The sequence below is a fragment of the Peromyscus californicus genome, unplaced genomic scaffold (assembly GCF_007827085.1).
Source record: "Peromyscus californicus insignis strain IS unplaced genomic scaffold, ASM782708v3 Scaffold_3__1_contigs__length_106647218, whole genome shotgun sequence".
Lineage (NCBI taxonomy): Eukaryota > Metazoa > Chordata > Mammalia > Rodentia > Cricetidae > Peromyscus > Peromyscus californicus.
In genome coordinates this window covers 105,321,601-105,347,238 of record NW_026294551.1, presented here as the reverse complement: position 1 = coordinate 105,347,238, position 25,638 = coordinate 105,321,601, and the positions used below count along the sequence as shown (strand labels likewise).

Sequence of the window (25,638 nt, the reverse complement as noted above, 5' to 3'; positions counted from 1 at the left end):
TGAGGTCTTCTCCTATAGCTCTGGCCGGCAAGTCTCAGAGAAAATTCTGATTGGCCTATCTGGGTCATGTGACTATCATAGAGCCTGTCTGGGTCAAAGTCCACAGCCATCTCTCATGGTCTCCAGATGTCCAGGGCAGCTCCTGAATGGGAGGGGGCAGGCTGTTATGGTTGCTGAGGTAAATTCTCTTCCATCCACACATTTTATAGTCCTTTATAGCCACCTGTGACAGTCCTTATTTTCCCAACTGCTCGAGGACTGGGGATGACTTCGGCTTAGGAATTCAGAGGTCCTTTGCAAATGAACCCCTCATTCCAAGTGCCTGAAGTTCAGTGCCATCTGTTTCCTGGGCCTCCTGCTGTCATCTGACCAGGCTGAGATGTGGACAGGGGAGGAGGTCACACTGTCCATCCATGGTCCCTCATCTTCCTGGGGGGAACATTCTAGAACCTCTGTGTCTCTCCTCAGTCAGTTCAAGAGTACAGCAAATTCCACAGAGCTAGACAAAGACCTTTATATGACATCAACTGCTAGAAATTTCCCAATTCCTGGGGTGAATGCTTTTCTCTGCAGCCTCCTTCTGGTTGGAGCAGCCCAGGAACTCTCCACCAATGAGCAGCAAGGCTGCAAAACCTGGAACTTTATAGCTTAGCAACAAGAAATCTGGAAGAACTCAGGAATTCATGTGAGAAAAAGGGAAGGAAAACAAGGACAAGGGAATTAGCTAACAAGCAAGTAATGAGGCTGTGAGTTTTATTATTACCTTGGCGGGGAGGCAAGGAATGAACACTTTCAGTGTTGATTACTGCAAAAGCCAGCGAGCTATCTTCACATCAACTCTGAGGCTCATGGTCCCCCAAACACCAAGTGAGTGCTGGGGTAGGGATCTGAACGGAGCTAAGAGGGGTAGACAAATGAGGTATAATCACTGAAGACAAATCAGACCTCAGATGTCCTATCAGATCTTGTCTTTTCTCTGGGATCATCTTCCATCTTGTGATATCAGGGTGACCTGCCAGACAGAAATCAGGACAGGAGACCCTGGTGGGTGTAGAGGGTTTCTCTGACTCAGATGGAGCAGTGAGGGTGGTATTGGTGGGACCTTTTGATGACTCTAGAATGTCATCCACATGTCACCATCCAGGAGCTGTGAAACAGAAGTGAGCATCAGAGACTGGTCGGCCCCTTGGATTGACAGTCTGGGGAAATGGCTGACAAGGCTGGGGGAGACTAGATACTCAGTTCATATGTGTATATGTGTGTGTGTACACGTGTGTAGGTCAGAGGCCAGGCACACGTGTCATTTCCCAAAGCTACTTTTTGAGACAGGGTCTTGCACTGGGGACTTGAGCTTACTGATTAGCCTAGCCTGGCTGGCCAGGGAGCCCCTGGCCAGAGTCATCTGTCTCTGCCTCCTTAGCTCTAGGATTGTAAGTGTGCCACCATGCTCAGCTTTTTATGTGTTCCTACTTAAGTAGCAAGCACTCTACCAGCTGGGCCGTTCCCCAGCCCCGAGGGGTTGATAACTAGGTGACCAGGCCGGCAGATCTTCAATTAGAACTATACTGATACTGGAAGGACTGGGAGGGGAGCTAAGAACCGAAAATGAGGAAGGAAGGGTACGGGTACAGGTGATCCTTACCCTGTTGGAGTCTCAAGGGAGCCAGGTCCAAGCCTTGGACCTGCAAAGTCTCTAGTTTGTCCTAAAGTAATGGGAAAATGAGAACTTACTTAGCTGGTAAACAAGTCAGGGTGCTGCTTTTTTAGAGCAGAGAGAGCAGTTTAGCTTTTGGGTAATAGCAGACGGAATGGCCGTGAAGAAGGATGCTGGACCATGGACCAATCTGAGGGGCCACGGAGGTTACACATGGATGGTCCATGGGTGTCACACACATGAAGCCCCCAAATTCGAAGGGATCTTGTAAATTGATCTCAATTAGCTTCATCCCCAGAGTTTGCTTCTTAGAACACACTCCTTTAGCCATGTCTGTGGGATTGAATGTGGATGGAGTGGGAGACAGCTAGGCTTTTCTGATTTACCACCTGAATTTCTCAGGACCCCAAACCCTTCAGTCCAAGGTGAGCAAGCCATGCCCATCATCTTGCTCCAGGACAGGATGCAATGAAGCTAACTTCTAGCCAGGTGTGGGACTCATGCATATAATCCCAGCACTTAGGAGGTTGAAGTAGGATCTGGAGTTCAAGGCCAGGCTTGGCTACAGAGCATTGTCAAGGCCAGGTTAGGTTACATGAATTCCTAGCAACACACACACACACACACACACACACACACACACACACACCCAAACCAAAACACCCTCCCCCCAAAAAAACCCCAACAACAGAAGAGCACAACTAAAACAAAACCAACAAAAACTAGAACATGGAACTAGTCTGTTTCATGACTGGAGGTGTAGCAGCTAGTGTACGTTTGCTTTTCATGTATGAAGCCTGGATTCTATCTCCAGCATCGCATAAACTAGGAGCGGTGGCACATATCTGTAACCCTGGCCTGGCACTCTAAAAATGGAATCAGGAGGATCGAAAATTCAAGGTTATCCTCAGCTACACAGCAAGTCTGAGGCTAGCCTGGGGTACATGAGACCATGTCTTAAAAGAAAAATAAAAAGTCAGCTTTCTTTGTTATAGGGAACAATTTCTCCCTGCTGCTGACCTGCTCTGTGCGTCAGATGGGGACTTGAACTCTATGGGCTACGTTTTTCATTTTAAAAATCGAGTTAGGAAGATCTTTGGCCTCTTGGTAGCACTAACTTCCTGCTTTATCAGTACGCAGGTGGCCAGGCATAGAGGGGGACCATGGGCTCCAGGGTGGCCCTGAGCAGGTGAGAGCAGCAGGGAAGGTGTCCTATGCCCGGGCACAGCAGGGGAGCAGTGACCATGAGAAGCAGGGTCAGGAGTTACGCTTGCCCCAAAGGAACCAGGCTGTTTGTTTAAATTGGGTGTGAGAGGACAATCTGGCCTCACATCTTTCAAGGGTGTTTGGAAATTCATCAAGATTATCCTTCACCCCTGAATCTGGCTCCACCAGGTGGAGATGAGGTCCTCATAGACATTGTTCACTTGATAGAGATCTACTGAGTTTGCTGGGGTTATGTGTGTGTGTATGTGTGTGTGTGTGTGTGTGTGTGTGTGTGTGTGTGTGTGTACAGGTGCACAAATGCCATGTTGTATAAGTGGAGATAAGATAACCCTGGGTGTCAGTCCTTGCCTTTCACCTTGTTTGAAACAGGGGCTCTTTGTTTTCTTCTGAGGACACCGGGCTAGCTAGCCCCCTGCCTCCCATTTACCCTGGAGGAGCGTTGGGATTACAGATGTGTTCTCTACTGTATTCAGTTTTACATGAGCTCTGGGGATTTAAACCCAGGTCTTCGTGCTTGTGCAGCAAGTGTTTGAGCTTGCTGAGCCATCTCCCCATCCCTGATCTGGCCCCTTTATATTCTATTCACTTTACAGAAGAGGTCCAGAAAGGTGCAAAGGCCCTGGCACTAAGGGCAGGGTCAGAACTGAACACACATGATTCAGGGACTGCCCCCACCCCACTTGGCCACTCCTTTCTTGGTGACCATGCAGGAAGGTCCAGAGAGAAGGGTGTGGCAAGTAGGGTGGTGCTGTGAAAATCCATCTGGGGGAGGCTCCAAAGGGAACAACATCATGTCCTGACATTGATATTGGCAGCCTGGCATGACGCTAGTGTAGGCTTCTGAATGCTGGTCCTTACTAGTTGCCATGGAGATGAGTCAGGATGCTTGAAGATGTATCCTAAGCCTGTTCCCCAGGCTCACCTGGAGACACAGTAGTGCAGTGGGGAGCTGTGATGGCTGTTCTTGGTTGTCAACTGGACTACAACTGGAATTAACTAAAACCCAAGTATCTGGAAACACCTGTAAGAAATTTTTTCTTAATAAAATCATTTGAAATAGGAAGACCCACTTCTAATCTGTATATCTGAGGTGAGAAGATGAACCTTTAATTCAAATCTTTTGAGGTGAGATGTTCCACCTTTAGTCTGGCCCACGCCTTCTACTGGCAGCCTATATAAAGGACATGGAAGAGGGACGCTGGCTTGCTCTTTGCCTGCTTCCTCTCACTGGCAAGTCCATTCCTTCAGCAGCATTAGCCTACTTGTGGATTTCAGAGTCTACTGAAGACCAGAGGAGACACCAGCCTCATGGACTGAACAACTGCTGGGCCTTTTTGGTACACAGACATTGTTGGACTAGCTGGACCACAGCCTGTAAATCATTCTAGTAAGTTTCCTTTATATATATGGGTGTATGTATATATGTATATATAATTATTATATATAGTTAAAATGATAACTTATGGAACACACACACACACACACACACACACACACACACATACACACACACACACATACACACACACACACAAAGTTCTGTTCCCCTAAGGAACCCTAACTAATACAGGAACCAATCTGATATCCTTGAGAAGTCAGAAAAAAAAAATGATTTTCCCATTTTTGTGTGTGGTATATGTAGATGTGAATGCTTGTGGAGACTAGAGGTATATGTTCCATGTCTCACCTTATTTTTGAGGCAGGGACTCCCAGTGAACCTGAATTTGCTGATTCAGCTAGACTGGCTGCCCAGTGAGTCCCAGGGATCCTCCTGCCTCTCAGCCCATGCACTGATGTCACAGGCACATGTTACAGTGCCTGGCTTTTTCCACAAGTGCTGGGGATCCAAACTCAGATCCTAATGTTAATGCAACAAGCAAGTTCCTCACCAACTGGGCCATATCTCTCACTACTGCTGTTAAGAGCTTCCAGCACACACGTAGGAGTGGGATGAGAGGATGAACTCAATAGTCTTGTTCCATGCATATATACCATCCAGCCTATCTCGAAGCAAACTACAAACACCAGTATATATCAGACTCCAACAGGAAAAACTGCTTTGCCACCATCACCCATTAAAATGAACAGTAATGCTTTAACACTAGTGAAAACCTGGTCCTCCTTCAATGTTCCTGGGGCCTCATGAGTGCTTTCTTCACAGTTGCATGAAATCAGAATCTAGAGAAGGCTCAAACGTCACAACAGGTCATGCTGGTTACTTCTCCCCTAATCGACATACAATTCACTCCCCATTTGGTTGTTGAAGAACTTGGACCATCTTATGGTTAACTGGAGTTTGGATTTTGCTTATTTTTGACCTCATGTTCAACTCCCATATTTCTCATATACTGGTACTCAGATTCGGAAGCTCCTTTAGATTTGTGTTTTATTTATTTTAGTAGGACTATGTAGTGGGTGGTTTCACATTCCATTCAAAAATGACATCTGGCTTCCCTTCTCTAGTGTCCTAGCAGCTGCTGGACATTGTCTCAACCCACTGTTTCATTAGAAATCACAAAATAGTGCACACTTAGCTTGTGTTTGCTGAGGGGAACACTTCCATAAGCAGTGTCAGTGTGGGGCTGGGGTGTGGTGCAGTCAGGAGAGCCTATCATGCACGAGGGCTGGATCTGCCCCAATGCTGCGTAACACAAGTGTGGTGAGGCATTCCTAGGATCCTGCTTAGGAGGTGGAGGCTCAAAAGTTCAAGGTTGGGACGGGTGAAATGGCTTGGTGCATAAAGTGTTTGCTGCAAAGCACAAAGGCCTAAGTTTTGATTCCTAGAACCCATGGAAATGCCCGGCAGGTCACCTGTAATCCCAGTACTTGGGAGACATAGTCAGGAGATCCCCACAGCAAGCCAGCAGAGAGAGACCCCTCTCTGTATATAAGGTAGACAGCAGACATCAACCTCAGGCCTCAGCATGTGCACACACATACATATGAACCAACACACATGGGAACTCGTGTGGACATGCACACAGAAGTTTGAAGTCATTCCTGGCTACAGAATGAGTTTAAGGTCAGCCTGATCTACATGAAACCCTGTGGTCAGTGCTATGATGTCTCAGCAGAGAAGGAAGGGCAAGGTCAGGGAAGCTCTGCCATCTGAGCCATGTGCTTGGTCTCGGTGCTGGCTGGCTCATTACAGCTGTGAAGTCTCTGGGCCTGCAGACAGCTCCAGAACTTTCTCCACCCATCACAGTGATCGAGATTTGTGAGCCTACTCAGGGCACTGAGCATTTGAATTGACTCTAGGACACTCTAGGGAATCCATTATAAAATTTTATTTTAAAGGCAGGGTATCACTCTGTAGCCCAGGCTGGCCTGGAACTCACTATGTAGCCCAAGCCATCTTCAACCCCTCAATCCTCTTGCCTCAGTTTCCTGAGTGTTTGGATACAAGCATGTAACCCCACACTTGGCTAAATGTATTTAAATGTACCTAATTTAAACACAAATCATCACAAGTGGCTGGCAGCTACCGTTTTGGACAGCCCCCCTCCAGCAAACCCTCACTCATTATGCTTGTCCATCTGTAAAATAGGGATTAATAAGTTACTTCAGTAGGAAAATGGGTGGATTAGATCATGTATATCAAGACCAGGGGCACACAAGCCCCCATCAAATGCTTACATCTATTATCAACATCAGCTTGACACACTTAAAAAAAAAAAAAAAAAAGAGGCAAAAATTCCAGAGAAACTCACGGAAAATATCCTTCATAACAGAGGACGGAGGCAGAGAAAACTTTGGGCTATGAGGACTTTACTTCATTACAGGTCCAGTGGTGGCTCAATAAATTAAGCAATCACTCCAAATAACATGTTGCTTTACTCGCCTGTTTGGAACGGTTTCAGGCTGTTTGATTGTTACATGACTGTGAAAGGCAGAAACGCAAGCGGCGTCTGTTTCCTTCAGCCCCTCTCTGGAGCATACCTGACTGGCAGCAGGGAGGTTATCAAGCAGAGAGGGACTCTTGAGCAGAACCAAGCCTTTCCCAACCTTGGCTTTGCTATATCCCACTGAGACTCCTGGCAACTTTACCTGAAGCCAAAACATAGCAGCGCTGGGCAGTGTGGTGCCGGTGGGATGGTCCCTCTCTCTGTGGAGCTTCTGTCCTCAGTGGCTCTCTGCTGCTTTACTGTCTTTGCGGTAGAATTTTGTTTCCCTTAGAAACTTGGCATCGGAAGTGTCAGCCTGGGAACATATTTGTTTGTGTAAAATTAAAAAGAAGAATATGTTTTGACCATATTTAAGTCCTAACCATGCTAAAGAAATAAATACTGGCTGGCACAATGCTACTCTGAGTTTCCCGGCTCGCCTCCTCAAACTCTGCCTTTGTTTACATAACCTAGACTCCCAAGAGCGCTGAATGGCTGGTCTCCTCAGAAAGCTACATGATCACCTTGGCAGCCATGGCCACCTGGCCACCCGGGCCATCCAGGCCCTCTTACCTCACTGAGAATATTGTTTCTCTGCTAGAGGGAAAAGCTGCCAGAAACAGGGGTCCTTATGTATTCATTGTTGAGTCACACAACCTTTCGGAAGGGCACCAGGGAATCGATGCAGAAGTTAAAAACGTACAGATCCTCTGATGAAGACATTCCACTTCTTGGGTTTGTACTTGCGCCAAGGAATGTATGTGTTTTCACAGCCAAGTCCAGGAGTTAACACAAATGTTGACCAGTAGAGGACATTAAATATGGTGAGATGCTGGATGCTACTGGCCTGGGCTGGCCCTGGGAGCTGCATCTTCCGGGTAATGGCCACACTCTGGTCTTCATTTCATGATAAAACAAAACAAAGGGCACCTGATCTTGCCCATAAAATTTATGTCAATGGTACAAACCACAAATGGTGGTACTTCCTTCGTGTGTGCAGATGTATGAAGTGTGGAGGCCAGTGGACAACTCTGGGTGTTCCTCAAGTACTGTCCAGACAGGTTCTCTCACTGATCTGGATCTCTCCAATTAGACTGGGTTGGCTGACCGGCAACCCTCTGCCTCTCCAAGCTGGGTTTACAGGCATGCACCACACACCCAGCTGTTTCCATGAGCTCTGGAATTGAACTTGGGTCCTCAGACTTGAAAAGAAAAAGCCCTTTACCAACTGAGCCATCTCTCCAGCTTGGTGGTTAGTTTTTAGAAGGTGAGGTTGGACTTGGAGTAAATTTTTCCTTTACTTGGCATAAGTGTGTGTGAATGTGCACGTGCATGTGCCATTGGCACACACCACAGCACACGTGTGGAGGTCAGAAGACAAGCCGTGGGAGTCAGCACTCACCTTCCACCGTCTGAGCCCCAGGGATGAACTGCGGTCCTCAGACTTGATGGCGAGCACCCTTATCCACTGAAGGCCCAGTCCCTCCGGTCTCTTTTGTGCTATCTTTTTCTCTTAACCATAAGGACTGCATTTTAAAAATGTCTGGGATCATTACAAAACATTAGTGGGGTATTAAAAGTCACTTCTGACTAGGTGCTGTAGCAAATGCCCATAATCCTGGCACTTACGTGGCTGAGGGCAGCCTGGATTAAAACAGGAAGATCCTGTCTCAGAGAGAGGGTGGTTGGGAGGGAGGGAAGACGAGATGGGAAACGTTCATTCTGCATCCTGGCTGAAACAGAATAATAGACCAGCTCTCTTTGACCACATGCCTGACAGGCAGGAGAGGCACCAGGCAAGGACTTACAGCTGTCTTGTGTGCCCAGCCTGCGGGGCCTGAGGTTTCAGTCACATTTAACAAACGAATACCCTCAGACCCCCTCTTCTCTGAGTCCCCGGCTGGATCCTTTACCCACCCCAACCAGTCAGAATACCCCTTCATGACAAAGGACTGACACATCACCCCGGCACTCTGGAAGCTCTGAATCCCAAAGTACTGAGTAGAGATGATGAGTCCTGGGGACAAGAGTCTAGGTGAACATGGGAAATGAGGCTTGTGGGTTGGTAGAGGCTAGCCCTTGAGAAAGATAATGGCCTTCTGTTCTGAGCTGGGAGGCATTGGCTAGCCACCTGCTTCTACTGGGCACCCTGGATCTGTGTCGCTCCGGCCGTCTGCTCCCTTGTGTGCCTGTGTTCCTGAAAGTGCAGCCCTGTCACCTGCTGGAGTATCTAAACCCACTTAGAAGCTAGGATTAGATGTTGTGGCCTCAGACAAAAGATTGTTTTTTAAGTTCTTAGAGCCTACAGGTTGGATGGGGTCATCTTACTTCAGGAGATTCAAATGATATGGGTTTGGATCTTGACATACCAGGGGACACCCAACTGTCATTGGAACCACTCCAGGGATAGGATGAGGCTTGCTCATGTGTCTCCTGGGTACCCACGGTTTACATTCTTGTATCCGATACATCTTCTTCTGCTGCTCACACCCTGTGCACTCACAAAGGGACCTTGCTGGCTGACACTGCAGTTTGGAAAAGAGACTCTGAAGTAGTGGTTTCACCCTGAATCCTTTGAGTTACACGGCTGCTCTAGCCTCCTCACCCAGGGCTCCTCCCTTCCCATGCTACACTGCCCTACTCCAGATTCTGTCCAGCTCTCCTGTCCTCTCCAAATTCCACCCACTGAAAGTTTGAGACAAAGGGAAATGTTAAAATGTTAGGGCTGGAGAGATGGATGTCAGGAAAGATTATGCCTTGCAAATGTGGGGTTCTGAGTTCGAATCTTTAGCACCCATGGAAAAAAATGAGCGTGGTGGTGTGCACCTGTATTCCACAATGAGGAGATAGGAGGCAGAGACATGCAGATCCCCAGAAAATGACAGACCAGATAGCCTGGCTCAGCCTGATAAAGTTCCAGGCCAATGAGAGTCTCTCAAAGGAGAGGCAAAAGGCAAGTGAAGGCCCATATGTGATGCTGTCCTCAGACTGCCACATGGTCTCTGTGCACACATATACGCAGAGTCACATGTGCACACACACAAATATGAAAGAGGCAGAGAGGTGACTCAGTGATTAAGAGTGCTTACTGCTCTCTATTGGAGGATCCTGGCACCAGCCTTGGGTAGCTCACAAACATCTGTAACTCTAGCTCCAGGGAAACTCTGTACCCCGTTCTGGCCTCCATGGGCACCTGAATACACATGTGCATACACATGTACACACACATGTACACACACACACACACACGGAGCAGAAAGAGTAACAAAACACTGGCCAAGAGGCGACATACTGAGGGGAGGAGAGAGGAAACAAGCTGAAGACCGCACTGGAGCACCTGGACGACGGGATATCTGCTGTCGTTGTCTCAGGAACCAGCAACTCCACTGCTAGCAGTATACCCAGGAGAAATAAAGGCGTACATTCATACATGAACATTCACAGCTGTATTGCTCATGACAGCCACAAGTGGAACAGGACTCAGGCACAGATGAGAACCAAGTCTTCAGCGGGGTGTGGGGAGACAAGCTCGTCACACTGGCAGCTCAGAAAGCAGGGGCAGGGGACCAGTTCAAAGGTAGTCTTGGCTGTGTAAGACTGATCTTGAAAAACCCAAAGATTAAAAAGCATAAGGAAAAGGATGGAAGGGAGGAAGGAAAGGGAGAAAAGGAAGAAGGTAAGTCCATCCTATACCACAACATGGCTGTACTCTGAGACCACTGTGTCACATAAAAGGACCAGACGGAACGATCCCATGCATGAAATGCCAGAAAGTAGATTAGTGACTGGTAAGGAGGGGGGCGGGGAGCAGCGGGCAGGATGACAGGCAGGTGATGGGAAGGCTCTGGAGCTCATTTTGATGATGGCTGCATGACATGACATTGAATACACCCAAGGCCACCAAATGCCACTGTGCATGTTTTCATGCTAAGTGGATCACTCAGTAATAAAGTCCCATTCTGTCCTTCTCCTGGGTGCTGAGGTTACAGGCATACGCCATCATGTATGGTGTCTTTTGAGACAGGGTCTCACGATCTTCCTGCCTCAGCCTCTGGAGAGCTAAGTTATACTACTGACTTATTCTCTACACTGTCTTATGTAACAGTCCAGAAACCCTGAGCCATGGCCCCTGCCGGGTCTCACACCCACTCGAAAAGGAAATGAGTGTCTTTAAGTGTACTTAGCTTCTTCCCCTGGGACAGGCTTCACAGACCCAGCCGTATAGGCCTTTAAATCTGTGTTGCCTTTGAACCCCACAGAGCCTGTTAAACACCAGTGTCCACTGAACAGTGTTGGTGTTGGGGCAGTTTGGGGTCACGGGGAGGGTCTTAGCAGACCTCAGTCTCTACTCTCACAAAGCTTTCCAGGAGCCAAGCAGGGTGGAGGAACTGACACTGCTTCCCTAGAAGGGGTCAGTTGCTTAGGGAGGTTCGGGTCAGGAGAAAGAGTAGTTTATGATCCACTGAGTTCCTATTCTATAAGGTCTCAAGCCTCAGTGGAGAGGGACCTGGCCTGTCCTCAGCACCCACCCTGCCTGTGAGAAAGACGGGCAGGCATGTGTATGGACAATCGATCCTAAAGTGAATGTCATCTTTTCCTGGAGTTTTCAACCCCATTACAAAACACTAGACTGAAAGCTGGGGATGTAGCTTAGTTGGGAGAATGCTTGCCTAGCATGTATGGAGAGGCTCCCTGGTTCAAGGCCCAGCACAACATAAAACTGAGTGTGACCTATAATTCCAGCACTGAGGAAGGGCAGCCAGGCAGGAAGATCGGAAGTTAAAGTCCAGCCTGGGCTACATAATCAGTTCCAGGCCAGCCTGGACTAAAGACTGTTTCAAAAAGTAAACCAATAAAACTCATCAAACGCTGGACTGATGAACTGAAAAATTACCCTGGGCCCAGATGTACAAACTACTTACAGCAGAAGAGTGGCCATTTTGAAGTCTGTTACAGCAAGGCAGGACAGACTAACTTGCAAAATAAAAATATGGGGCCCCTGGTTCCAAAATCATTACGTTCAAGACAGCAACACTACAAGACTGACCCAAGTGTGGACCCCCGGCCTTTGGGGACCAGTCCAAATCTAGGCTCCAATGGCTTGCCTGTCAGGTGAGTGGCTACCAGCACATCTCTGCAGAGGTCTGAGTCCCCATCTCATCCTCCAGCTGATGAGGCCCACCTAAGGGGTAGAGAGGCTCTTGTGTAATATTCGTCATGAGGAGAGACTCTGTAATGTCCCGATATCATCCACCAGCCTGTCGAGGGACTACAGCTGACTTCTAACGATAAGTTGTATATATTATTATGACGTATTAGCCAAGGCTCACACGGCACACACTGTGTCCAGTGCTGTTCTCGGTCTGTACGGACATCTGTTTGCCTCATTCCCACTGCTCCCCGTGTGTCTTTCTAACACAGCCAGGGAAACTGAGGGATAAAGCATTGTCACTTGCTAGAGGTTGTAAAGCCAGTCCTTAGAAGAGCCCAAATTCAAACACAGAACAGTTGGATCTCCAGAACCCATAAAGCAGCCTGGTGTAGGGCACGTCTCTACAACCCTGTCCTGCGGTGAGGGGAGGAACGGAAACTCCCTGGAGCTTGTATGCAGACAGCCTCACTCGGTCAGGGATCTCCAGGTTCAATGACACAACCTTAAAAAAAGTGTAAAGAGTTCCAAGTTGGGGGCGGGGGGAGACAGAGAGAGACAGAGACAGAGAGACAGAGAGAGACAGGTGCACACACAGAGAGAGACAAGTGCACACAGAGAGACAGAGACAGAGAGACACAGAGAGACAGAGACAGAGAGACAGAGACAGGTGCATACACAGAGAGACAGAGACAGAGAGAGACAGGTGCACACACAGACAGAGACAGAGAGACAGGTACACACACAGAGACAGAGAGACAGAGAGACAGGTGCACACACAGAGACAGAGAGAGACAGGTGCACACACAGAGAAACAGAGACAGAGACGGAGAGACACATGAACTTGTTTTAGTGGCAAGCCATGGTGCTGCAGGTCACGCCTACAGAGGCCAGAGCACTGGGGTTTCTGCAAGTTCAAGGCCAATCTAGGCTACAGTGTGAAACCCTGTCTCAAAAAAAAATAAAAAAGTCCTAAAAGTTCTCCCCAATGTGTGGGTGGAAAGGTGTGTAAAGGGTGCCCCTAGGGCCCTGCCCTATCCTGGCAGGCTGGGGATGGGGAGAGTGTGCTCTGGCAGCTGGGCTGGAGCTGTCTGCTGGCCTCTGTACCTGCCCCAGCTGGCCGGCCAGCCCTCTCTGGCACTCCCACCCCATGACACAGCATAAAGTGCAACCAAAGCTGGCCCCTTGCTGAGGCCTGTTTCCCTCCTCACCACCCCGGGGGGATTGGCTGGGAGCTGGCACTTGAGCCCAGCTCAGCATACTCTGTCCCTTTGAACTGGCACCCTTCAAGGCCAAGAGCAGCATGGTGCCCCTGCCTATCCTGGTGCCCTGTCCATGAAAGCTCTGTGTGGTGGTGCCTTGACCACCTGGTGGCATGTCCAGGAGGTTTGAGTCTTCCCATTTCCCAGAGAAAACAAGTTCACAGAGGAGCCAAACAAGGAAGGAGTTACGTCACCCGGGAGTGAGACAAACCAGAGCCACGGATGAGTCTGCATGGAGTGGCCCCTGGGGACAGGGAGCTGGAAGGTGGCTCTACCTCACGGGGTCACAGGACACCAGTTTTGTCACAGCTGGAGTCGTGGTGAGTTTGAATTACCTCTCTGTGCACCCTCACCACCCCTAGGAAACAGGCGTTTTACAAGTTGACCTAGGACACTGTACAGACCATGGAGCTGGATTCACCTCGGGCTTGCTTCACAGCTTTCTGTCAAGAAACCCACTCCAGCCAGGGAGGCAGAAGTAGGCAGCAGATCACTGTGAGTTTGAGCCTAGTCTGGTCTATATATCAAGGTCCAGGCCAGCTTAAGCTACATAGTGAGACCCTGTCTAAAAAAAGGAGGGGGGTGAGAAAAATCCTCTCATTTTTTTAAAAATATAAATTCATGTGAAATATCCCCACCCTAAGTGGAAACCAACCAGCTGCCATAACTAAACATTTACTGTGCAAAGAAATGCCTATTAGCATAATTCATAACTTTAGACACAATTCACTTAAAATCACCTAGTGGATATGTTAAGAGACTTGGAGAAACTTCTGCTCTATGCCATGGGTTTCAGGTGTGAGGTACCGAGAATCCCAGTGCTTAGGGAGGATATGGCTAAGCAGACAGGCTGCTTCCAAAAACCCATGCTTGCAGCTGAGCTGTGGCTTCTAACCTCTCCTGTCTGAGTCATTTGCATGTATTAGTAAACATGAGTGTCAATACTAATTAATACTGTAGGCACTGACCTCCCATTCCTTCAAGCTATGTCCAAGAAACTCTGAGGCTAGTTCAGGGAGTATAGGCCCTTGGCTGGCAAGATGAGAAACTGAGGCAGCGTGGGGAAAGAGTCCAGTTTCTGGGAACTGGCAGGCGAAGACTTCCCAGCCCCGCCCCGCCCCCAGTGAAGATCCTAGAAGCCCTGGAGGGCCCTGGCCTGCCAAACTGGTAACTCTGCTTCTCCTCACTTTTGCCGCCTCCCTACATCCCCAGGAGCTGAGGTGGATGGCAGCCATAGCCAGCCTTTTCCCAGGCCTGAGCACCATCATTTTACCCCTGGAGGGCAAAAGCACGTTTAGCAAGTGGCCTCACACGGCATCTTTTTATTTTCCACGGGTTTTGAGCACGGCGAGGGGAGGTCTACCCCAGAACCTGAGGAGCTGGGGCAGGGGGCTCAGGGAACACTTTCTCTTCTGTGAGTTGCTGGCCCAGGGACCCCCGAGGAATACTGCAAGAGCAATAAGGATTTTTAGGGGCATTATGATAGCGGAATGGAAACACATCTGCCCCCAAAAGTCCCTCATTTTCCCTGCGGTAACCAACCAACTGGCAGGAGGTAGAGGCTCTCGGAGGCACCAAGAGCCAAAACTGAAAAGGAAAAAAATGCAGAAAGTTAAAGCAAACTTCAGACAAGTGAACCTTCCGAGGGTGTGTGGTGCTAGGCACAGTCTCCCAGGATCCTCGGTATCTTTGCCACAACTCGCTACACGTGTTTCTAGGCAGAGTTTCCTACAGACATGCCTCACTCAGTCCAAGTGCAGGGAACCAGGCATCTGAGACAGCCCCCTGCCCCCAGCAGGCTCCAGAAATGATCACACTGAGATGCCCTAAAGCAGGAACTCACAGGGGCCTGCCCCGTTTTCCCCAAACACCAAATATTCATTCCTGTCCCTTGTTGATGAGCAGAGAGAAGAGATCCATCAGGGCCTCCCTTCCTGCATTATGGGAGAAAGTCAGCTGCCTTGGAGGCTGGGATGGAAATACCTAGGTGAGTGGCTGGTTCCATGGCTGACCCTTGGAGGGTGAGGTCTTAGGGAAGGGCCACTGGGCATTTATAGCTAATGGGACAAAGTCACAAGGGGGGTTGTGAATGTCCACACACCCCCTTGAGGTCTGGCCACTAAGATCTGGGAAAGAAGAAATCCATAGCAATGTCATCCCCAAGACATTTGACCTTGGAGATTTCTACTGGTGTCCCACCAGGCCACCGAGCACCCAAGGGCTTCATAGGGTTAACCTGTCCCCAAAGATTGCTCTCTCAGCAGTCTGACTATCACACTGGGCCATCTCAGAGAAGAGGCTGGGCTGATGGAAGTGAGCTTACGCCACCAAAGCCTTCCCAACACATTCCCAGTACCGGCTGGGTGGCCCCAAAGCGCTGGTGCAGCCTCCAGGCATCTGGGTCAGGCCTGGGAAGCTGCCACTCCACTTTTACCATGTGACAGCCGACAACAGAGCCTAGAGCTCTCCTTCCAGGCAGCACCTAAAATATTCTTCGGGTGAACGTGATGCTAAACATGGCCTGGCCCGTGAGCCCCTGGTTGGGTCTTTTGAATGCCAGGCTGAGGTACACTGAGGAGCCCAGGAGCCATCCTGAGGCCTGGAGTTCAATTAGTAGGACCAAATGAGAATCCCAGGGGTTTGGCTGACTCACACTGAGCCCAGCTTCCCCGAGCAGGTGGATCGGCCAAGGCTGAGCAGGCTGCAGACACCCTTCCCTGCAGAACTTAGGCCAGCATACCCACCCAAGCCTCACACTCAAGCCTGTATCAAGGTGGCTCTGGTGTCCCCCATTTCTTTGCCCATCTGGCCCTCCCTCTAGGTCATCAAATATCCTGCAACCTTCTCCCCACTTTTAGGCCCACAGCTCTGCCTCTTCAGGTCTAGGCAGAGAAGGCTCAACTCCCAAGAGTACACCAGGATGCCTGGCTGGGGGAGAGATTGGCAAAGAATTAACCAATGGCTGAGATGGGTCATAGGGCACCCCAACCTTGCTCACCACCCCTGGACAGCAGCGAAGGCTTTACTTGGCTACAAAAGCACAACTCTGTAGTGGAATTTTCTAGAACCTTGTGTGTGTTCTAGAAGCTAAGTGTGTTTCCTTTTGTTTGTCCAGAAGGAACCTATCCTTCCCCAGAGCCCACAAGGTCACCAAGCTATTGAAGCTAGCGGGGTCTCTGAGAGGACCACTCTAGGGACCCAAATACCCACATTCTCACTAAACTGCTGCTACCCAGACCCCAGGCGAAAGACCTCTAGGCCACTATCTGGAGCTTATTTGGGCTCTAGTCATAGCAATAAAGCCATGTCTGGGCCTCAGCTGGCAGCAGTCCAGGCTGTCTTGGGTACTAATGCCAGCAGGCCCCAGGCACAGCTCTCATGGCTGAGTCTAGCAGAAGAGTCCTGTTTGCTGAGGTCTCAAAACTTGGACACTACATTGAGACTCAGTAGCACAGCTCAACCCTGTGCCTGCGTGCCTTTCTCTCCCCACCTAGGGTGGGTCCTCAGAAGGAGCTTGCCTGTGTCTGCTAGGCCACCTTACAGGGGCTCTCCCTGGACATCACTACCTTTGTGTTTTCCAGGGTGTCCCCTTCCTACTACAGTGCATGAAACACTGAGGGAAAGTGGACTCTGGGGGTCTGTACAACTCCAGTGTCCTTTGTGAGAAAAACAATGACAGACTGGAAACGTCAATATCTGCCCATGCCCCCACAGCTACGGACTGTGAAGGCCGCAGCAGAACACTGGCAGCTATGGAAAGAAACCATGAGGTGCCCGGGGGTTTGGCCTGGCATGGAGTGAATAGAGGGACCCCAGAGTCTATTGCTCCCATTCCCCCAACCCCTTTCTTCAACATCTCTTTCCCTGAAAAATCTACAGCTGTTTATAACATGCTTGTGTGGGTTGAAGGGGTTTATTTTCATCTTGTTCCAAATCTGAGAAGCAAGAAGGGCTTCAGGTTAGAATGCACCTAATGTAAGTCCGATGAAGTCTTCTCTGATGAAGTCTCCGCTGTGTGTGTTTTCTGGTAAGTGGTTCTGAAGTGGGGACTTGTGTACCTGACTAATTTTTATTTTCATATCTAAAATAGCCATTTACTAGCTCAGAGAGCTCTAAGTTTACCTCACCCAAATCTTCTTGTTTATTTACAGTGCATGGGTTGAACCCAGGGCCTTATGCAAAATAGGCAGAATTACAGCCCCAGCCCTTCTTTCAGTCAGACAAGAGGGCAGGAAGCAGGGTTTCCCCTGCTTGGGTCATGCATGCACATTTAGTTTTGAAGGGCACATCCTTTCTATCTCACCTCTAGTCATAATTATTGACATATTTTCTGTTGAAAATTTCCCCTGTACAACATATATATTGCAAAGGAACCAAATTCAAAGTTGCCTCCACCCCATCCCCACCCCCCAAATCCACACTCCCATCCACAAGGAGATGGGTGGCGGGAAGCAGCAGCTGCTTAATGAAATTTTACGAGGACAGGCCAAGGGAGAAAAACCTAAATGTATTCAGAGTATTCAACAGTTCCTTGTTGGATTTTTTTTTTTCTTATTGGCAGAGGAGGGAAGTTGGGTGGCAGCTAGAACATGCTTTGCTGATTTTGTGACTGTGACCTCTCACTGCAAAGTACTGATTTATAATCTTCTTGCCATGCTACTTTTCCTGTTTGCAAACTCTGGTTGGAGACAGGGAGCTGTTTGCTAAATATGTTCATAATCACACATGTGGACCCACAGAGCTGAATGTAAACACTGCCCTATGCTTTGGGTATGCTCACCTTAAAAGCAGGAATTGGTTCACATTTAACACTAAATTCTGCATGACTTTCTACATTTTTAACAATTCCATAATTTTCACCTTCCACTTCATCACCTCCATGACAGCCCCTGATCTGAGCTCATCATCTGGTGCTCCAGCCGCATTCATTCACAGAAAATACTCTATTTGTACAAGTATCGTTAAAGGCTAATTTGCTGAGATTATTTAGCAGAGTCGATAGGATCTGGCTGTCACTTCAAGGTAGCAAGTGAGCAAAGCACCACCACAGCTCACATGTGGCCATCACCCACGGGTGAGCCACAGCACCACCACGGACTCCTGGAAATGGTGTGGACTTGTCGAACCTCGTAAGAAAAACAAGGAACGCTGGAAGGAAAGAACGTTTCTTGTCTGCCAAGGCAGCACAAATGTCATCTGTGTGTCCCTGTGCCACAAGGAGCAAATCACTCAATCTGCTATCAGGGGCTCAGTTCAAAAGCTATTGAGGCATTCTATTCCCCGCTGTGAATGCTTAATTTAAATTCAGGTTTGCAAATAGCTCAGGGTGTGTAGATGCATATATGGTGTGCTGTGCTTACCCAACAGAGGGCAGAGGTGTGTGTGAACACTAAGGTGAACATCCTGAGAGGGACATTTGCTCTGCCTTATAGATGCCTCCTCAACTCATTGTCCAGATTTTCTTACAAATGCTTTGCTCAACATGGAGTAGCAGAGAATTACAAATTCGTGGATCCAGGTGGAAGCAAACAGCTGACTGCTTGCTCCTTTGACAGGTAAATCGAAGTCTCTTAGCATTATGGTTTATCTCAGTGGTATTTAGGGGTTTCAAGCTAAGAAACACAGTCCAGAGTCGACCATTTCCTACTGGTCTTGTCCACCCAAAGGCCTCATGAAGCCTCTTGGGATGTGTGTAGAGCCTGTATGTCCCCTTTCTGCTACCTTTTGCCTCTCATGGAGGGGGCCACTGCAGGTTTGTACTGAGAACAGAGCTGGATAAGAATACCCTCCCACCCTAAAACAGCCTTTCCCTTTGACCAAATGGGCCAGCCTTCTTTCTCTGCAGGGGGGTTTTAGTTTCAGACCGATAGCCTGGGGGTGTCGGCCCTCACCCTCCAGCGGCTGCCAGGGCCTGAATCCTTTGCAGTTAGGATGACCCCAAAAGCGGGACTTTGTGGGCCAGTTGGATAAAACACAAACTCATCTCGCCCTCAAAACCCCGGTCCTGGGCCCACAGCCTTGGGAGCCTCTTTTCTGAAGTGAGCCCCTTTGGGGTTTGCAGGTCCCAGCAGCCTTGCTAGCCTTAGAGAAAGGGTTCGAAAGAAGGCAGAGTTACTAAAAATGCCTGCCTCTTTCTGCTGGAAGGAGGTTCATCTCCCCCAAAGCCAGGGGGTCGCTGCGGAGGGAGGGATACTGTATCTACCCCCGCCATCGGTCCCACACAATCAGGCCTGAAAACATTCCAGTAAATACCAGGGCTGCCGCAAGGTTCTTTATCAAGCATAAATCCAGTGTTTGAGGGGCCTCGAATACCTCACCCCATCCCACCTCCAGCTAAATAAAGTTCCATTTATGCCCTTAATTGTCGCTCATTAAAGTCAAATTTGCTGCTCAGTCCAGATTGGGAGAAATTATTTCCATCTTTAATAGCTCAATTAGCCTTCGGGTTCCCAAGAGGACACCATCCCAAGCACACCTTTTCTCTCCATTTTAACCCCTCCCTGTTTCACAACTTCTCCTAAAAATAAATTATAAATATGGATGTGTCCTCAGAAGACGTGAGCGGCACATTCCTCCGCTCCCCTTGGTGGGATTGGAAGCAAGAGAAACCAGAGCCGCCACTCCCCCAAACACAAATCAGTAAGTTTTTTTCCTAACCACCTCCCAACTTGGTGTCGTTTTAGTCCCAGACATTCGGATCCTCACCCCGAAACCTAGTTTTAATCTATTTATTTTACTCCAGTCCGGTTAGGCTACAGCCAAAGCGCTAAGGCCAACTGCTCCTAGAGGGAGGGGCCCCCCTAACTTTATCTCGGGGAAGGTGGTAAGCTGTTCCAGACTCTCGGGGACCTCCAGCGCTCCCTGCCAGCCGGGCCCCCGGACGCACGTGGAGTGTCGGGTGCGGCGGAGAGCCAGCAGCCCTGCTCTGCGCGGCATTGATATCGGGGTCACGCAGCAAGTCAGTTTCACGAATAGGTTTTCCGGGGTGGGGGCTGGGTGGCTGGTTTTCCACCTCCCCGTTCATCTCCAAGCCCCAGCGTTAAGGAAGTGGGAGCCTCGCCTCGCCCCTGTCCCACCTCCTGGCCTCACACACGCCCCTCTGGGGAAGGGGTTCTGGTGGGGTTAGCGTCTCCAGACGCCAGGGTGGCGGCAGCCTAGACAAGCTTCTAGAGCTGGGTCCTGAAGAGTCGAGCGCGAGCCCTCGCCTCTACCTCCCCGCTCTGGTCCCCACCCACCCAGCCGGGCAGACAGCCGCCCCGCACCCCACGCCCCAGGCCTGAGCACCCACCTGCCGCGCTCCCCACCCCAGCCGGGGCAGGGAGCGGTGCAGGAAGAGCCAGGGCACTCACCGCGCCTCCTCCTGGGTGCAGGGAGCCCCCCGGGGCTGTGCCTTTTGGCGCCCCGGCCGGCGTGCGCGGGGCGGGGTGCGCCCCGGGGCACTGCAGCCTTTCCACACGATCCTCTCGGCTGCACGCGGGGACTAACGAGGGTGAAGGGGGACTTCCAGAAACAAAAAGCAAGACCCAGCCCCCTCCCCAACCACGCTGGGAGAGACAGGTTTTCCAGCAACCCAGAGCAGCGCGCCGAGCCCACGGGGCTGCACCCGGCCTCCGCGCCTGCCACAAAGCCGCGCCCCCGCCCGGGCGGCCCCCGCCCCCCCCAGAGCCCTGTGGCCGGCCCGAGGCGGGGGCAGGGCCGGCCGGGGGTTGGCCACACAAGGGAGGCGGCTCCTCTCCAGCCCGGCCCGGGAGAAAGCTTTCCAGCTGAGCTCGTCCGCCCCAGTGGCGAGGTGGGTGGGGGTGGCTGGGGAAACCTTCCTAGAAACCCTGTCCAGATAGAGTCCACGGACACACACATTCCTAGAAATGTGGCCCGGGCCATGTCAGTAGCGACCCTTGCGGGGGGATGCTGAGGCGGACACATCAGATCCCAGGGTCCATACTAAGAGAGGGAGAAAACTCCCCACTTCTAATGTGCCAAGAGAGGGGGGTGCCACTGTGCCTCCCTCTGGGAGATTGCGGGTGTCGGAGTGAGGAGCAGGCAGTATTCAGGGATCCCTGAGCTGGAGGTGGGGGCTGCCGGGGTGCCCGAAATGGAGAGGCATCCACTTAAGATTCAGACCCGCCCTCGGCTCTGCCCCCTTCTTTTGGGAACTCCGGGTGCCTGCCGCAGCGAGCGCCTTCGGCCCCTCCCCCAGCCGTCAGCTCTCCCCCTCCACACGCACGCACAGGGAAGCCGGCGAGGCAGCAAGCGCCCCCAGCTCTTCCGCCCACCCCTTGTGTGTCCCAAATCTCCTTCTGGGGTGACTGCAGTGCCTTGGAAGACCCCCAGTCCAAATTTCGGGGGTACACTCCACTCGTTCCCAAGAGTTACTCCCAAACTAACCCACCTTCAGACCCAAACCGAAAGTTGAGCTTTCTCTTTCCGAATCCACCCGCACTCTTGCAGCCCCAGGCTCTGGAAATGGGGTGGGGCACGAAGGGGACACTTTCTGTCTGTCACGGTACTGACCTCCGGTGCTGTCACCCTGACTCCCAAAAGGTATTTTTGGTTTCAACATCGGGGAGTTTGCCCTAGCTCAGTCAGCTCCTGAAATCGTCCTCCCACACCCCTACCCAAGGATCCGCAGAACCGTTGCAGAAGCCACCACCCCTCTTGGCCAAAGAGGATCCGAATAACTGAGACACGCCTTGTCCCTCTCCACAGCCCAGCCAGCCTCTCTGCGCGAAAACGTGACTGGACTGAGTTTCCTGGGATCATAAAAAATGTATTTGCTGTCCTCTGTTGGCCAGCGGCTGTCACACTCTGAAAAGCACATCAGCCAACCCAGAGTCTTGATTCCATGGGGAGAGGGAGCCAGCGAGCAAGGGAGAGACAGAGAGACAGACAGAGAGACAGACAGATGGGAGAGAGAGAGAGAGAGAGAGAGAGAGAGAGAGAGAGAGAGAGAGAGAGAGAGAGAGAGAGAGAGAGAGAGAGAGAGAGAGAAAGTGTTCCAGAGACCCCAAGGAGAGTGAGCCAGGCAGCCCCCTCCCACCTCGCGAGTGGAAGAACTCTAGCGTCAGGACTGTGAGCCACTGCTTCTGTGGCTCTTGGCCACTGCGGTGCTCCAGAAGGCAAGCAAAGTTGGGGATACAAGGACCTCAAAGAGTGACTTTTCCAATAGCAACGTGGAAAGGACATTTGACCAAGGGAGACAGGGCTTGCTCACTGATAACTGCCCCTCTAGTGTGGGAGCCATACACAGAACAAGGACTGTGCCATTGTGTCCCTGGAACCCTACCTTACAGATAGGGGGCTTGCAGATCAGTGGCTTCTATGTGGCGGGAGGTACAGTGTTGATGATGACCCTGCCCTCAGGAGCTTGTTTTCTGAGGGAGAGTCCAGAGTTGATGGTGATTGCTATGCAGTCACCATTGTCTAGGGTCCTAGACCCAGGTGGCCTTGGGTCAGGGGACCATGAGAACAGACTGAGGTAGTCTCTGCTGTGTCCTATCTCCATAGATGCTGCGGCAGGGGCAACCTTGCTGCCCGCTTTGGTGAACTTCATGGAGGTACAACTATGTTCTATTCCACCTGGGCACTGTCTAGGTATGTCAAACCTTTTGACACTGGGACACAACATTGTCATCTACAAAGTTCATGCTCAAGCCTGTGCTCCCTCAATAAAAAAATCACATACACAAATCTTTGTGTGTGTGTCAAACTGCTACATACAGACTGTGAGTCACAAGTTGGACACCCCTAGAGCCTCTCTGGACTCATCTGTAAAGTGGGAGTTAAGAAGCCATATGTCCATAGTGGTGACACACCACTACGTGTGTGTGAATAGAACAAAGAACCCCTTTGTGGGAAATTGAAAAAGAAGCTGTCCATTAGGAGTACTTAGTGAAGCTGTCCCAAATACCCAGCAGCTGCTTCCGAAATTACCACACGGAGAATTATATTAATTCTAAATGATCTGTCAGTAGCTCAGGCTTGTTATTAACTAGCTCTTACAACTTAAACTAACCCATTTCTATTAATCTATGTATTGCCATGTGGCTTGTGGCGTTACCTGTCCTCTGGCATGTCTTGCTTCCTGGGCAGCTGGCTCGAGTCTCTCCTGACTCCGCCCTCCTTCTTCCCATCATTCTCTGGCTTTCCCACCTAACTTCCTGCCCAGCTGCCATCCTGTCAGCTTTTTATTAACCAATGAAAGTGATACATATTCACAGTGTAGAAAAGGATTGTTCCACAGCGACTTAGCGAAACCATTACTCCTTACTTGAGCTTGGTTGCATTCCCTGGAGAAGCCTGAAATGAAGAAGAGGGACGATGCCAGGCCAGTGGGAAAGAGGAACTAGGGCTGTATGTGACATGGGGAGGCCCAGCCCCGCTCTGCAGCTGAGGTGACTTTCTCCTGCTGCAGAAGTGCCAGCTCAGGGTCCTTCAGGGGTGACTCACCCTGGCACTCCAATTCAGCCCTGCCTGAACCCAAAGGGTTAGCTGGTTGGATGCAGGAGGGTAAACAGTCTCTGGTTGGCTGTATAGGCCTCACCACAGGCTAGGGACGCCTGGCTTTTAAAAGATGCTCCCAGGTCCATTGGAGTCCTGTCCTTACCAGGCCTAACTCAGCGCCCACAATTAGGCAAATGATGGATCTGAGATCCAGTTAAGCATGTCTCCATCAACATACACGGAAAACAACTTGCTGTTTGGCCTGAAGCCCTAGAGGCCCATGCTGGTCTCCTCCCAAGAAGAAACCTCACTTATTGGCCCTGTGATGACACCAAAACTCAACCAAATCTATGGAAAAGCTGCAAAGGGCCTTGGAGCCCCAGAGAATCACAGCCAAACCGAATCATTGGGAAAGCCCTAGGCCGGTGAGAGAGGCCAGGCATAGGCCTCACATCGTTTCTCTGGGTTTTCATGGGGCCTGAGGGAAGCGGACAAAAAGGTGGTTAGTTACTATCAGCTGCCAAGACTCTCAGTGTAAAAGAAATAAACTTCTAGGGGCCAGCAAGATGGCTCAGCAGGTAAAGGCAGCCCTAAAGCCTCTCTGAACCTCAGTTTCCCCATCTGTAAAGTGGGAGTTAAGTCCTAAGCCTGTAGTGTTGACTCACAAATGGAAGAAAGAAGCCGCTCTGTAGCCCTTTGGGGGAGTTTTAAAAAGAGTCTCTTTATTAGGAATCCTTAGCAATGTGCAACCATTACTCATTACTTGAGCTTGGTTGTATTACCCAGAGAGGCATGAGCTGAAGTGAGGGAGGGGAACGATGCCAGGCCAGTGGGAAAGAGGAAAACACTTGCTGCTAAACTTGTTCCTACAAGTTGACAGACAGACAGACACACACACACACACACAGACACACACACAGACACACACACACACAGATAGACAGACACACATACACGCATACACACACATGCACACATACACACAAAGGTAATAATAAAAACCCTACATTTCCAAAGCAAGCACAAAAACTGTGACACAAACCTGAGGCAGGAATAATCTGAGTTCTAACACAGCCTGTGCAACTTAGTGAAGCCCTGTCAGAAACTAAACAGACAGTTTGCCTAAGGATGTGGGAGGCCCAGGTCCATCCTCAGCACTGATGTTAGTTATCATACAGTACATGTTAAAAGTTTACATTGAACAAATGTGAATGAATAAAAAAGAACATGTAGGGGCTGGAGAGATGGCTCAGAGGTTAAGAGCACTGCTTGTTCTTCCAAAGGTCCTGAGTTCAATTCCCAGCAACCACACGGTGGCTCACAACCATCTATAATGAGATCTGGTGCCCTCTTCTGGCCTGCAGGGATATGTGCAGACAGAACACTGTATACATAATAAATAAATAAATCTTTAAAAAAAAAAAAAAAAAAGAACATGTAAATATATTACAGAGAAGTTACTTGGACATGGGAAGAGGTCTGGGTAGGTAGAGGACATATTTGGTCCTCCAATAGGGTCTTGGGACGCAATTTGAAGGGGGCATGCTAGCCCTTAGCTCTTTCAACCCCAGCAGAAGGCTATGCCTACACTTGTGAAATCCATGTGTCTTAGGGTTCTATTGCTGTGCTGAGACACCATGACCACACCAACTCTTATAAAGGAAAACATTTAATTGAGGTGGTGGCTTACAATTTCAGGGGTTTAGTCCTGGGTGGGACATGGTGACTTGTGGCGGCATGCAAACAGACATGGTGCTGGAAAAGGAGCTGAGAGTTCTACATCTTGATCCACAGCAGCAGAAAGAATATGTGTGAGACCTCAAAGCCCACCCCCACAGTGACACACTTCCTTCAACAAGGCCACGCCTCCTAATAGTGCCACTCCCTATGGGGGCCATTTTCTTTCAAACCACCATGGCATGGGAGATAATGTTAAGAATCTAATCCAGGAGCCGGGGTGTGGCTCAGGGTTAGGGTGCTTGCCTGGCATGCATGAAGCCCTGAGTTTGTTCCCAGCACCGC

General features: G+C 50.1%; 1 long non-coding RNA gene across 3 annotated transcripts; it reads right to left on the bottom strand.

Moving 5' to 3' along the window:
* Positions 1–720: 720 nt before the first annotated feature.
* On the bottom strand, positions 721–20,801 carry LOC128123311 (uncharacterized). Of its 3 annotated transcripts, XR_008222643.1 has the most exons (3): positions 20,526–20,801; positions 11,813–11,947; positions 721–7,081 (listed from the first exon to the last, which is right to left on the bottom strand). It is a non-coding gene; the product is annotated as an uncharacterized LOC128123311 (long non-coding RNA). The 3 variants fall into 3 exon arrangements; XR_008222641.1 differs by lacking the exon at positions 11,813–11,947; XR_008222642.1 differs by lacking the exon at positions 20,526–20,801 and having other exon boundaries at positions 11,813–20,368.
* Positions 20,802–25,638: the final 4,837 nt, after the last annotated feature.